This window comes from Sus scrofa, chromosome 13 (assembly GCF_054392235.1).
Source record: "Sus scrofa isolate SSC_HxYL_T2T_F1_AM1 chromosome 13, Sscrofa_HxYL_maternal_Yorkshire_Landrace_v2.0, whole genome shotgun sequence".
In the NCBI taxonomy this organism is placed as follows: Eukaryota; Metazoa; Chordata; class Mammalia; order Artiodactyla; family Suidae; genus Sus; species Sus scrofa.
The window spans coordinates 2,324,515-2,342,133 of NC_139395.1; positions in this window are offsets into that span (position 1 = coordinate 2,324,515).

Genomic DNA, 17,619 nt, shown 5'->3' on the forward strand with positions numbered 1-17,619 from the left:
TAGAATACAACAGAATAGAACAGAATAGAAGAGAATAGAACAGAATAGAATGGAATATAATAGAACAGAATAGAATGTAACGGATTAGATTACAATAGAATAGAATAGAACAGAACAGAACAGAATAGAATAGAATAGAATAGAGTAGAACAGAATAGAATAGAATAGAATAGAATAGAATAGAACAGAACAGAACAGAATAGAATAGAATAGAACAGAACAGAACAGAATAGAACAGAAAAGAATACAATAGAATAGAACACAATAGAATAGAATAGAATAGAATAGTATAGAACAGAATAGAATAGAATAGAATAGAATAGAATAGAATAGAATAGAATAGAACAGAATAGAATAGAATAGAACAGAATAGAATAGAACAAAACAGAATAGAATAGAATAGAATAGAATAGAATAGAATAGAATAGAATAGAATAGATTAGAACAGAATAGAACAGAACGGAATAGAATAGAATAGAACAGAACAGAACAGAATAGAATCGAAGAGAATAGAATAGAATAGAACAGAATAGAATAGAATAGAATAGAATAGAATAGAATAGAATAGAATAGAACAGAATAGAATAGAATAGAATAGAGCAGAATAAAATAGAATAGAATAGAATACAACAGAATAGAACAGAATAGAAGAGAATAGAACAGAATAGAATGGAATATAATAGAACAGAATAGAATGTAACGGAATAGAATAGAATGGAATATAATAGAACAGAACAGAACAGAATAGAATAGAATAGAATAGAGTAGAACAGAATAGAATAGTTTAGAATAGAATAGAACAGAACAGAACAGAATAGAATAGAATAGAACAGAACAGAACAGAATAGAACAGAACAGAATACAATAGAATAGAACACAATAGAATAGAATAGAATAGAATAGAATAGTATAGAACAGAATAGAATAGAATAGAATAGAATAGAATAGAATAGAATAGAACAGAACAGAATAGAATAGAATAGAATAGAACAGAAGAGAATAGAATAGAATAGAATACAACAGAATAGAATAGAATAGTAGAGAATAGAACAGAATAGAATGGAATAGAATAGAACAGAATAGAATGTAACGGAATAGAATACAATAGAATAGAATAGAACAGAACAGAACAGAATAGAACAGAACAGAATACAATAGAATAGAACACAATAGAATAGAATAGCATAGAATAGTATAGAACAGAATAGAATAGAATAGAACAGAACAGAATAGAATAGAATAGAATAGAACAGAACCGAATAGAATAGTTTAGAACAGAATAGAATAGAATAGTACAGAACAAAACAGAATAGAATAGAATAGAATAGAATAGAATAGAATAGAATAGAATAGAATAGAATAAAATAGAACAGAATAGGATAGAATAGAACAGAACAGAATAGAGTAGAACAGAATTGAATAGAATACAACAGAGCAGAATAGAATAGAACAGAATATAATAGAATAGAACAGAACAGAATAGAATAGAATAGAACAGAACAGAATAGAATAGAACAGAATAGAATAGAATAGAACAGAACAGAATAGAATGGAATAGAATAGAATAGAATAGAATAGAATAGAATAGAATAAAACAGAACAGAATAGAATAGAATAGAATAGAACAGAATAGAATACAACAGAACAAAATAGAATAGAATAGAATAGAATAGAATAGAATAGAATAGAATAGAATAGAATAGATTAGAACAGAATAGAACAGAACGGAATAGAATAGAATAGAACAGAACAGAACAGAATAGAATCGAAGAAAATAGAATAGAATAGAATAGAATAGAATAGAATAGAATAGAATAGAATAGAATAGAATAGAATAGAACAGAATAGAATAGAATAGAATAGAACAGAATAAAATAGAATAGAATAGAATACAACAGAATAGAACAGAATAGAATAGAGTAGAACAGAATAGAATAGAGTAGAACAGAATAGAATAGAATAGAATAGAATAGAATAGAATAGAATAGAATAGAACAGAACAGAACAGAATAGAATAGAATAGAACAGAACAGAACAGAATAGAACAGAACAGAATACAATAGAATAGAACACAATAGAATAGAATAGAATAGAATAGAATAGAATAGACTAGAATAGAACAGAACAGAACAGAATAGAATAGAATAGAACAGAACAGAACAGAATAGAACAGAACAGAATACAATAGAATAGAACACAATAGAATAGAATAGTATAGAACAGAATAGAATAGAATAGAATAGAATAGAATAGAATAGAATAGAATAGAACAGAATAGAATAGAATAGAACAGAACAGAACAGAATAGAATAGAATAGAATAGAATAGAATAGAATAGAATAGAATAAAACAGAACAGAATAGAATAGAACAGAATAGAATAGAATAGAACAGAATAGAATAGAACAGAACAAAACAGAATAGAATAGAATAGAATAGAATAGAATAGAATAGAATAGAATAGAATAGAATAGAATAGATTAGAACAGAATAGAACAGAACGGAATAGAATAGAATAGAACAGAACAGAACAGAATAGAATCGAAGAGAATAGAATAGAATAGAATAGATTAGAATAGAACAGAATAGAATAGAATAGAATAGAACAGAATAAAATAGAATAGATTAGAATACAACAGAATAGAACAGAATAGAAGAGAATAGAACAGAATAGAATGGAATATAATAGAACAGAATAGAATGTAACGGAATAGAATACAATAGAATAGAAAAGAACAGAACAGAACAGAATAGAATAGAATAGAATAGAGTAGAACAGAATAGAATAGACTAGAATAGAATAGAATAGAATAGAATAGAACAGAACAGAACAGAATAGAATAGAATAGAACAGAACAGAACAGAATAGAACAGAACAGAATACAATAGAATAGAACACAATAGAATAGAATAGAATAGAATAGTATAGAACAGAATAGAATAGAATAGAATAGAATAGAATAGAAGAGAATAGAATAGAATAGAACAGAATAGAATAGAACAGAACAAAACAGAATAGAATAGAATAGAATAGAATAGAATAGAATAGAATAGAATAGAATAGAATAGAATAGATTAGAATAGATTAGAACAGAATAGAACAGAACGGAATAGAATAGAATAGAACAGAACAGAACAGAATAGAATCGAAGAGAATAGAATAGAATAGAACAGAATAGAATAGAATAGAATAGAATAGAATAGAATAGAATAGAATAGAACAGAATAGAATAGAATAGAATAGAATAGAACAGAATAGAATAGAATAGAATAGAATACAACAGAATAGAACAGAATAGAAGAGAATAGAACAGAATAGAATGGAATATAATAGAACAGAATAGAATGTAACGGAATAGAATAGAATGGAATATAATAGAACAGAACAGAACAGAAATAGAATAGAATAGAATAGAGTAGAACAGAATAGAATAGAATAGAATAGAATAGAACAGAACAGAACAGAATAGAATAGAATAGAACAGAACAGAACAGAATAGAACAGAACAGAATACAATAGAATAGAACACAATAGAATAGAATAGAATAGAATAGTATAGAACAGAATAGAATAGAATAGAATAGAATAGAATAGAATAGAACAGAACAGAATAGAATAGAATAGAACAGAACCGAATAGAACAGATTAGAACAGAATAGAACAGAACGGAATAGAATAGAATAGACAGAACAGAACAGAATAGAATCGAAGAGAATAGAATAGAATAGAACAGAATAGAATAGAATAGAATAGAATAGAATAGAATAGAATAGAATAGAACAGAACAGAATAGAATAGAATAGAATAGAACAGAAGAGAATAGAATAGAATAGAATACAACAGAATAGAATAGAATAGAAGAGAATAGAACAGAATAGAATGGAATAGAATAGAACAGAATAGAATGTAACGGAATAGAATACAATAGAATAGAATAGAACAGAACAGAACAGAATAGAATAGAACAGAATACAATAGAATAGAACACAATAGAATAGAATAGAATAGAATAGTATAGAACAGAATAGAATAGAATAGAATAGAATAGAACAGAACAGAATAGAATAGAATAGAACAGAACCGAATAGAATAGATTAGAACAGAATAGAATAGAATAGTACAGAACAAAACAGAATAGAATAGAATAGAATAGAATAGAATAAAATAGAACAGAATAGGATAGAATAGAACAGAACAGAATAGAGTAGAACAGAATTGAATAGAATAGAACAGAGCAGAATAGAATAGAACAGAATATAATAGAATAGAACAGAACAGAATAGAATAGAACAGAATAGAATAGAATAGAATAGAATAGAATAGAATAGAATAGAATAAAACAGAACAGAATAGAATAGAATAGAATAGAACAGAATAGAATAGAATAGAACAGAATAGAATACAACAGAATAGAATAGAATAGAATAGAATAGAATAGAATAGAATAGAATAGAATAGAATAGAATAGAATAGAATAGAATAGATTAGAACAGAATAGAACAGAACCGAATAGAATAGAATAGAACAGAACAGAACAGAATAGAATCGAAGAGAATATAATAGAATAGAATAGAATAGAATAGAATAGAATAGAACAGAATAGAATAGAATAGAATAGAACAGAATAAAATAGAATAGAATAGAATACAACAGAATAGAACAGAATAGAATAGAGTAGAACAGAATAGAATAGAATAGAATAGAATAGAATAGAATAGAACAGAACAGAACAAAATAGAATAGAATAGAACAGAACAGAACAGAATAGAACAGAACAGAATACAATAGAATAGAACACAATAGAATAGAATAGAATAGAATAGAACAGAACAGAACAGAATAGAACAGAACAGAATACAATAGAATAGAACACAATAGAATAGAATAGAATAGAATAGAACAGAACAGAACAGAATAGAATAGAATAGAACAGAACAGAACAGAATAGAACAGAACAGAATACAATAGAATAGAACACAATAGAATGGAATAGTATAGAACAGAATAGGATAGAATAGAACAGAACAGAATAGAGTAGAACAGAATTGAATAGAATAGAACAGAACAGAATAGAATAGAACAGAATAGAATAGAATAGAACAGAACAGAATAGAATAGAATAGAACAGAACAGAATAGAATAGAACAGAATAGAATAGAATAGAACAGAACAGAAAAGAATAGAATAGAATAGAATAGAATAGAATAGAATAGAATAGAATAGAATAAAACAGAACAGAATAGAATAGAATAGAACAGAATAGAATAGAATAGAACAGAATAGAATAGAACAGAACAAACAGAATAGAATAGAATAGAATAGAATAGAATAGAATAGAATAGAATAGAATAGAATAGAATAGAATAGAATAGAATAGATTAGAACAGAATAGAACAGAACGGAATAGAATAGAGTAGAACAGAACAGAACAGAATAGAATCGAAGAGAATAGAATAGAATAGAATAGAATAGAATAGAATAGAATAGAATAGAATAGAACAGAATAGAATAGAATAGAATAGAACAGAATAAATTAGAATAGAATAGAATACAACAGAATAGAACAGAATAGAATAGAGTAGAACAGAATAGAATAGAATAGAATAGAATAGAATAGAATAGAATAGAATAGAATAGAATAGAATAGATTAGAACAGAATAGAACAGAACGAAATAGAATAGAATAGAACAGAACAGAACAGAATAGAATCGAAGAGAATAGAATAGAATAGAACAGAATAGAATAGAATAGAATAGAATAGAATAGAATAGAATAGAATAGAACAGAACAGAATAGAATAGAATAGAATAGAACAGAAGAGAAGAGAATAGAATAGAATACAACAGAATAGAATAGAATAGAAAAGAATAGAACAGAATAGAATGGAATAGAATAGAACAGAATAGAATGTAACGGAATACAATACAATAGAATAGAATAGAACAGAACAGAACAGAATAGAACAGAACAGAATACAATAGAATAGAACACAATAGAATAGAATAGAATAGAATAGTATAGAACAGAATAGAATAGAATAGAATAGAATAGAATAGAATAGAATAGAATAGAACAGAACAGAATAGAATAGAATAGAACAGAACCGAATAGAATAGTTTAGAACAGAATAGAATAGAATAGTACAGAACGAAACAGAATAGAATAGAATAGAATAGAATAGAATAGAATAGAATAGAATAGAATAGAATAGAATAGAATAAAATAGAATAGAGTAGATTAGAACAGAATAGAACAGAATGGAATAGAATAGAATAGAACAGAACAGAACAGAATAGAATCGAAGAGAATAGAATAGAACAGAACAGAATAGAATAGAACAGAAAAGAATAGAATAGAATAGAATAGAATAGAATAGAACAGAACAGAATAGAACAGAACAGAACAGAACAGAACAGAATAGAATAGAATAGAACAGAATAGGATAGAATAGAACAGAACAGAATAGAATAGAATAGAATAGAACAGAATAGAATAGAATAGAACAGAATAGTATACAACAGAACAAATCAGAATAGAATAGAATAGAATAGAAGAGAATAGAATAGAATAGAATAGAATAGATTAGAACAGAATAGTACAGAACGGAATAGAATAGAATAGAACAGAACAGAACAGAATAGAATCGAAGATAATAGAATAGAATAGAATAGAATAGAATAGAATAGAATAGAATAGAATAGAATAGAACAGAACAGAATAGAATAGAATAGAATAGAACAGAATAAAATAGAATAGAATAGAATACAACAGAATAGAACAGAATAGAATAGAATAGAATAGAATAGAATAGAACAGAACAGAACAGAATAGAATAGAATAGAACAGAACAGAACAGAATAGAACAGAACAGAATACAATAGAATAGAACACAACAGAATAGAATAGTATAGAACAGAATAGAATAGAATAGAATAGAATAGAATAGAATAGAATAGAATAGAATAGAATAGAAGAGAACAGAACAGAATAGAATAGAATAGAACAGAACCGAATAGAATAGATTAGAACAGAATAGAACAGAACGGAATAGAATAGAATAGAACAGAACAGAACAGAATAGAATCGAAGAGAATAGAATAGAACAGAACAGAACAGAATAGAATAGAATAAAATAGAATAGAATAGAATAGAATAGAATAGAACAGAACAGAATAGAATAGAATAGAATAGAACAGAAGAGAATAGAATAGAATAGAATACAACAGACTTGAACAGAATAGAAGAGAACAGAACAAAACAGAATAGAATCGAATAGAACAGAATAGAACAGATTAGAATAGAGTATAATAGAATAGAACAGAATTGAATCGAACAGAATAGAATAGAATAGAACAGAACAAAACAGAATAGAATAGAATAGAATAGAATAGAATAGAATAGAATAGAATAGAATAGAATAGAACAGAACAGAATAGAAGAGAAGAGAAAAGAACAGAACAGAATAGAACAGAACAGAACACAACAGAACAGAATAGAATAGAATAGAAGAGAATAGAACAGAACAGAACAGAATAGAAAAGAATAGAATAGAACAGAATAGATTAGAATAGAATAGAACAGAACAGAACAGAATAGAAAAGAATAGAATAGAACAGAATAGAATAGAATAGAACAGAACAGAATAGAATAGTATAGAACAGAATAGAATAGAATAGAATAGAACAGAACAGAATAGAACAGAACAGAATAGGATAGAATAGAACAGAACAGAATAGAGTTGAACAGAATTGAATAGAAAAAATCAGAACAGAATAGAATAGATTACAATAGAACAGAAGAGAATAGAATAGAATAGAATACAACAGAATAGAACAGAATAGAAGAGAATAGAACAGAACAGAATGGAATAGAATAGAACAGCATAGAATGTAACGGAATAGAATACAATAGAATAGAATAGAACAGAACAGAACAGAATAGAATAGAATAGAATAGAGTAGAACAGAATAGAATAGAATAGAATAGAATAGAATAGAATAGAATAGAACAGAATAGAATAGAATAGAACAGAACAGAACAGAATAGAATAGAATAGAATAGAATAGAATAGAATAGAATAGAATAAAACAGAACAGAATAGAATAGAACAGAATAGAATAGAATAGAACAGAATAGAATAGAACAGAACAAAACAGAATAGAATAGAATAGAATAGAATAGAATAGAATAGAATAGAATAGAATAGAATAGATTAGAACAGAATAGAACAGAACGGAATAGAATAGAATAGAACAGAACAGAACAGAATAGAATCGAAGAGAATAGAATAGAATAGAATAGATTAGAATAGAACAGAATAGAATAGAATAGAATAGAACAGAATAAAATAGAATAGAATAGAATACAACAGAATAGAACAGAATAGAAGAGAATAGAACAGAATAGAATGGAATATAATAGAACAGAATAGAATGTAACGGAATAGAATACAATAGAATAGAATAGAACAGAACAGAACAGAATAGAATAGAATAGAATAGAGTAGAACAGAATAGAATAGACTAGAATAGAATAGAATAGAATAGAATAGAACAGAACAGAACAGAATAGAATAGAATAGAACAGAACAGAACAGAATAGAACAGAACAGAATACAATAGAATAGAACACAATAGAATAGAATAGAATAGAATAGTATAGAACAGAATAGAATAGAATAGAATAGAATAGAATAGAAGAGAATAGAATAGAATAGAACAGAATAGAATAGAACAGAACAAAACAGAATAGAATAGAATAGAATAGAATAGAATAGAATAGAATAGAATAGAATAGAATAGAATAGATTAGAATAGATTAGAACAGAATAGAACAGAACGGAATAGAATAGAATAGAACAGAACAGAACAGAATAGAATCGAAGAGAATAGAATAGAATAGAACAGAATAGAATAGAATAGAATAGAATAGAATAGAATAGAATAGAATAGAACAGAATAGAATAGAATAGAATAGAATAGAACAGAATAGAATAGAATAGAATAGAATACAACAGAATAGAACAGAATAGAAGAGAATAGAACAGAATAGAATGGAATATAATAGAACAGAATAGAATGTAACGGAATAGAATAGAATGGAATATAATAGAACAGAACAGAACAGAAATAGAATAGAATAGAATAGAGTAGAACAGAATAGAATAGAATAGAATAGAATAGAACAGAACAGAACAGAATAGAATAGAATAGAACAGAACAGAACAGAATAGAACAGAACAGAATACAATAGAATAGAACACAATAGAATAGAATAGAATAGAATAGTATAGAACAGAATAGAATAGAATAGAATAGAATAGAATAGAATAGAACAGAACAGAATAGAATAGAATAGAACAGAACCGAATAGAACAGATTAGAACAGAATAGAACAGAACGGAATAGAATAGAATAGACAGAACAGAACAGAATAGAATCGAAGAGAATAGAATAGAATAGAACAGAATAGAATAGAATAGAATAGAATAGAATAGAATAGAATAGAATAGAACAGAACAGAATAGAATAGAATAGAATAGAACAGAAGAGAATAGAATAGAATAGAATACAACAGAATAGAATAGAATAGAAGAGAATAGAACAGAATAGAATGGAATAGAATAGAACAGAATAGAATGTAACGGAATAGAATACAATAGAATAGAATAGAACAGAACAGAACAGAATAGAATAGAACAGAATACAATAGAATAGAACACAATAGAATAGAATAGAATAGAATAGTATAGAACAGAATAGAATAGAATAGAATAGAATAGAACAGAACAGAATAGAATAGAATAGAACAGAACCGAATAGAATAGTTTAGAACAGAATAGAATAGAATAGTACAGAACAAAACAGAATAGAATAGAATAGAATAGAATAGAATAAAATAGAACAGAATAGGATAGAATAGAACAGAACAGAATAGAGTAGAACAGAATTGAATAGAATAGAACAGAGCAGAATAGAATAGAACAGAATATAATAGAATAGAACAGAACAGAATAGAATAGAACAGAATAGAATAGAATAGAATAGAATAGAATAGAATAGAATAGAATAAAACAGAACAGAATAGAATAGAATAGAATAGAACAGAATAGAATAGAATAGAACAGAATAGAATACAACAGAATAGAATAGAATAGAATAGAATAGAATAGAATAGAATAGAATAGAATATAATAGAATAGAATAGAATAGAATAGATTAGAACAGAATAGAACAGAACCGAATAGAATAGAATAGAACAGAACAGAACAGAATAGAATCGAAGAGAATATAATAGAATAGAATAGAATAGAATAGAATAGAATAGAACAGAATAGAATAGAATAGAATAGAACAGAATAAAATAGAATAGAATAGAATACAACAGAATAGAACAGAATAGAATAGAGTAGAACAGAATAGAATAGAATAGAATAGAATAGAATAGAATAGAACAGAACAGAACAAAATAGAATAGAATAGAACAGAACAGAACAGAATAGAACAGAACAGAATACAATAGAATAGAACACAATAGAATAGAATAGAATAGAATAGAACAGAACAGAACAGAATAGAACAGAACAGAATACAATAGAATAGAACACAATAGAATAGAATAGAATAGAATAGAACAGAACAGAACAGAATAGAATAGAATAGAACAGAACAGAACAGAATAGAACAGAACAGAATACAATAGAATAGAACACAATAGAATGGAATAGTATAGAACAGAATAGGATAGAATAGAACAGAACAGAATAGAGTAGAACAGAATTGAATAGAATAGAACAGAACAGAATAGAATAGAACAGAATAGAATAGAATAGAACAGAACAGAATAGAATAGAATAGAACAGAACAGAATAGAATAGAACAGAATAGAATAGAATAGAACAGAACAGAACAGAATAGAATAGAATAGAATAGAATAGAATAGAATAGAATAGAATAGAATAAAACAGAACAGAATAGAATAGAATAGAACAGAATAGAATAGAATAGAACAGAATAGAATAGAACAGAACAAACAGAATAGAATAGAATAGAATAGAATAGAATAGAATAGAATAGAATAGAATAGAATAGAATAGAATAGAATAGAATAGAATAGAATAGATTAGAACAGAATAGAACAGAACGGAATAGAATAGAGTAGAACAGAACAGAACAGAATAGAATCGAAGAGAATAGAATAGAATAGAATAGAATAGAATAGAATAGAATAGAATAGAATAGAACAGAATAGAATAGAATAGAATAGAACAGAATAAATTAGAATAGAATAGAATACAACAGAATAGAACAGAATAGAATAGAGTAGAACAGAATAGAATAGAATAGAATAGAATAGAATAGAATAGAATAGAATAGAATAGAATAGAATAGATTAGAACAGAATAGAACAGAACGAAATAGAATAGAATAGAACAGAACAGAACAGAATAGAATCGAAGAGAATAGAATAGAATAGAACAGAATAGAATAGAATAGAATAGAATAGAATAGAATAGAAGAGAACAGAACAGAATAGAATAGAATAGAACAGAACCGAATAGAATAGATTAGAACAGAATAGAACAGAACGGAATAGAATAGAATAGAACAGAACAGAACAGAATAGAATCGAAGAGAATAGAATAGAACAGAACAGAACAGAATAGAATAGAATAAAATAGAATAGAATAGAATAGAATAGAATAGAACAGAACAGAATAGAATAGAATAGAATAGAACAGAAGAGAATAGAATAGAATAGAATACAACAGACTTGAACAGAATAGAAGAGAACAGAACAAAACAGAATAGAATCGAATAGAACAGAATAGAACAGATTAGAATAGAGTATAATAGAATAGAACAGAATTGAATCGAACAGAATAGAATAGAATAGAACAGAACAAAACAGAATAGAATAGAATAGAATAGAATAGAATAGAATAGAATAGAATAGAATAGAATAGAACAGAACAGAATAGAAGAGAAGAGAAAAGAACAGAACAGAATAGAACAGAACAGAACACAACAGAACAGAATAGAATAGAATAGAAGAGAATAGAACAGAACAGAACAGAATAGAAAAGAATAGAATAGAACAGAATAGATTAGAATAGAATAGAACAGAACAGAACAGAATAGAAAAGAATAGAATAGAACAGAATAGAATAGAATAGAACAGAACAGAATAGAATAGTATAGAACAGAATAGAATAGAATAGAATAGAACAGAACAGAATAGAACAGAACAGAATAGGATAGAATAGAACAGAACAGAATAGAGTTGAACAGAATTGAATAGAAAAAATCAGAACAGAATAGAATAGATTACAATAGAACAGAAGAGAATAGAATAGAATAGAATACAACAGAATAGAACAGAATAGAAGAGAATAGAACAGAACAGAATGGAATAGAATAGAACAGCATAGAATGTAACGGAATAGAATACAATAGAATAGAATAGAACAGAACAGAACAGAATAGAATAGAATAGAATAGAGTAGAACAGAATAGAATAGAATAGAATAGAATAGAATAGAATAGAATAGAACAGAATAGAATAGAATAGAACAGAACAGAACAGAATAGAATAGAATAGAATAGAATAGAATAGAATAGAATAGAATAAAACAGAACAGAATAGAATAGAACAGAATAGAATAGAATAGAACAGAATAGAATAGAACAGAACAAAACAGAATAGAATAGAATAGAATAGAATAGAATAGAATAGAATAGAATAGAATAGAATAGAATAGAATAGATTAGAACAGAATAGAACAGAACGGAATAGAATAGAATAGAACAGAACAGAACAGAATAGAATCGAAGAGAATAGAATAGAATAGAATAGATTAGAATAGAACAGAATAGAATAGAATAGAATAGAACAGAATAAAATAGAATAGAATAGAATACAACAGAATAGAACAGAATAGAAGAGAATAGAACAGAATAGAATGGAATATAATAGAACAGAATAGAATGTAACGGAATAGAATACAATAGAATAGAATAGAACAGAACAGAACAGAATAGAATAGAATAGAATAGAGTAGAACAGAATAGAATAGACTAGAATAGAATAGAATAGAATAGAATAGAACAGAACAGAACAGAATAGAATAGAATAGAACAGAACAGAACAGAATAGAACAGAACAGAATACAATAGAATAGAACACAATAGAATAGAATAGAATAGAATAGTATAGAACAGAATAGAATAGAATAGAATAGAATAGAATAGAAGAGAATAGAATAGAATAGAACAGAATAGAATAGAACAGAACAAAACAGAATAGAATAGAATAGAATAGAATAGAATAGAATAGAATAGAATAGAATAGAATAGAATAGATTAGAATAGATTAGAACAGAATAGAACAGAACGGAATAGAATAGAATAGAACAGAACAGAACAGAATAGAATCGAAGAGAATAGAATAGAATAGAACAGAATAGAATAGAATAGAATAGAATAGAATAGAATAGAATAGAATAGAACAGAATAGAATAGAATAGAATAGAATAGAACAGAATAGAATAGAATAGAATAGAATACAACAGAATAGAACAGAATAGAAGAGAATAGAACAGAATAGAATGGAATATAATAGAACAGAATAGAATGTAACGGAATAGAATAGAATGGAATATAATAGAACAGAACAGAACAGAAATAGAATAGAATAGAATAGAGTAGAACAGAATAGAATAGAATAGAATAGAATAGAACAGAACAGAACAGAATAGAATAGAATAGAACAGAACAGAACAGAATAGAACAGAACAGAATACAATAGAATAGAACACAATAGAATAGAATAGAATAGAATAGTATAGAACAGAATAGAATAGAATAGAATAGAATAGAATAGAATAGAACAGAACAGAATAGAATAGAATAGAACAGAACCGAATAGAACAGATTAGAACAGAATAGAACAGAACGGAATAGAATAGAATAGACAGAACAGAACAGAATAGAATCGAAGAGAATAGAATAGAATAGAACAGAATAGAATAGAATAGAATAGAATAGAATAGAATAGAATAGAATAGAACAGAACAGAATAGAATAGAATAGAATAGAACAGAAGAGAATAGAATAGAATAGAATACAACAGAATAGAATAGAATAGAAGAGAATAGAACAGAATAGAATGGAATAGAATAGAACAGAATAGAATGTAACGGAATAGAATACAATAGAATAGAATAGAACAGAACAGAACAGAATAGAATAGAACAGAATACAATAGAATAGAACACAATAGAATAGAATAGAATAGAATAGTATAGAACAGAATAGAATAGAATAGAATAGAATAGAACAGAACAGAATAGAATAGAATAGAACAGAACCGAATAGAATAGTTTAGAACAGAATAGAATAGAATAGTACAGAACAAAACAGAATAGAATAGAATAGAATAGAATAGAATAAAATAGAACAGAATAGGATAGAATAGAACAGAACAGAATAGAGTAGAACAGAATTGAATAGAATAGAACAGAGCAGAATAGAATAGAACAGAATATAATAGAATAGAACAGAACAGAATAGAATAGAACAGAATAGAATAGAATAGAATAGAATAGAATAGAATAGAATAGAATAAAACAGAACAGAATAGAATAGAATAGAATAGAACAGAATAGAATAGAATAGAACAGAATAGAATACAACAGAATAGAATAGAATAGAATAGAATAGAATAGAATAGAATAGAATAGAATATAATAGAATAGAATAGAATAGAATAGATTAGAACAGAATAGAACAGAACCGAATAGAATAGAATAGAACAGAACAGAACAGAATAGAATCGAAGAGAATATAATAGAATAGAATAGAATAGAATAGAATAGAATAGAACAGAATAGAATAGAATAGAATAGAACAGAATAAAATAGAATAGAATAGAATACAACAGAATAGAACAGAATAGAATAGAGTAGAACAGAATAGAATAGAATAGAATAGAATAGAATAGAATAGAACAGAACAGAACAAAATAGAATAGAATAGAACAGAACAGAACAGAATAGAACAGAACAGAATACAATAGAATAGAACACAATAGAATAGAATAGAATAGAATAGAACAGAACAGAACAGAATAGAACAGAACAGAATACAATAGAATAGAACACAATAGAATAGAATAGAATAGAATAGAACAGAACAGAACAGAATAGAATAGAATAGAACAGAACAGAACAGAATAGAACAGAACAGAATACAATAGAATAGAACACAATAGAATGGAATAGTATAGAACAGAATAGGATAGAATAGAACAGAACAGAATAGAGTAGAACAGAATTGAATAGAATAGAACAGAACAGAATAGAATAGAACAGAATAGAATAGAATAGAACAGAACAGAATAGAATAGAATAGAACAGAACAGAATAGAATAGAACAGAATAGAATAGAATAGAACAGAACAGAACAGAATAGAATAGAATAGAATAGAATAGAATAGAATAGAATAGAATAGAATAAAACAGAACAGAATAGAATAGAATAGAACAGAATAGAATAGAATAGAACAGAATAGAATAGAACAGAACAAACAGAATAGAATAGAATAGAATAGAATAGAATAGAATAGAATAGAATAGAATAGAATAGAATAGAATAGAATAGAATAGAATAGATTAGAACAGAATAGAACAGAACGGAATAGAATAGAGTAGAACAGAACAGAAAAGAATAGAATCGAAGAGAATAGAATAGAATAGAATAGAATAGAATAGAATAGAATAGAATAGAATAGAACAGAATAGAATAGAATAGAATAGAACAGAATAAATTAGAATAGAATAGAATACAACAGAATAGAACAGAATAGAATAGAGTAGAACAGAATAGAATAGAATAGAATAGAATAGAATAGAATAGAATAGAATAGAATAGAATAGAATAGATTAGAACAGAATAGAACAGAACGAAATAGAATAGAATAGAACAGAACAGAACAGAATAGAATCGAAGAGAATAGAATAGAATAGAACAGAATAGAATAGAATAGAATAGAATAGAATAGAATAGAATAGAATAGAACAGAACAGAATAGAATAGAATAGAATAGAACAGAAGAGAAGAGAATAGAATAGAATACAACAGAATAGAATAGAATAGAAAAGAATAGAACAGAATAGAATGGAATAGAATAGAACAGAATAGAATGTAACGGAATACAATACAATAGAATAGAATAGAACAGAACAGAACAGAATAGAACAGAACAGAATACAATAGAATAGAACACAATAGAATAGAATAGAATAGAATAGTATAGAACAGAATAGAATAGAATAGAATAGAATAGAATAGAATAGAATAGAATAGAATAGAACAGAACAGAATAGAATAGAATAGAACAGAACCGAATAGAATAGTTTAGAACAGAATAGAATAGAATAGTACAGAACGAAACAGAATAGAATAGAATAGAATAGAATAGAATAGAATAGAATAGAATAGAATAGAATAAAATAGAATAGAGTAGATTAGAACAGAATAGAACAGAATGGAATAGAATAGAATAGAACAGAACAGAACAGAATAGAATCGAAGAGAATAGAATAGAACAGAACAGAATAGAATAGAACAGAAAAGAATAGAATAGAATAGAATAGAATAGAATAGAACAGAACAGAATAGAACAGAACAGAACAGAACAGAACAGAATAGAATAGAATAGAACAGAATAGGATAGAATAGAACAGAACAGAATAGAATAGAATAGAATAGAACAGAATAGAATAGAATAGAACAGAATAGTATACAACAGAACAAATCAGAATAGAATAGAATAGAATAGAAGAGAATAGAATAGAATAGAATAGAATAGATTAGAACAGAATAGTACAGAACGGAATAGAATAGAATAGAACAGAACAGAACAGAATAGAATCGAAGATAATAGAATAGAATAGAATAGAATAGAATAGAATAGAATAGAATAGAACAGAACAGAATAGAATAGAATAGAATAGAACAGAATAAAATAGAATAGAATAGAATACAACAGAATAGAACAGAATAGAATAGAATAGAATAGAATAGAATAGAACAGAACAGAACAGAATAGAATAGAATAGAACAGAACAGAACAGAATAGAACAGAACAGAATACAATAGAATAGAACACAACAGAATAGAATAGTATAGAACAGAATAGAATAGAATAGAATAGAATAGAATAGAATAGAATAGAATAGAATAGAATAGAATAGAACAGAACAGAATAGAATAGAATAGAACAGAACCGAATAGAATAGATTAGAACAGAATAGAACAGAACGGAATAGAATAGAATAGAACAGAACAGAACAGAATAGAATCGAAGAGAATAGAATAGAACAGAACAGAACAGAATAGAATAGAATAAAATAGAATAGAATAGAATAGAATAGAATAGAACAGAACAGAATAGAATAGAATAGAATAGAACAGAAGAGAATAGAATAGAATAGAATACAACAGACTTGAACAGAATAGAAGAGAACAGAACAAAACAGAATAGAATCGAATAGAACAGAATAGAACAGATTAGAATAGAGTATAATAGAATAGAACAGAATTGAATCGAACAGAATA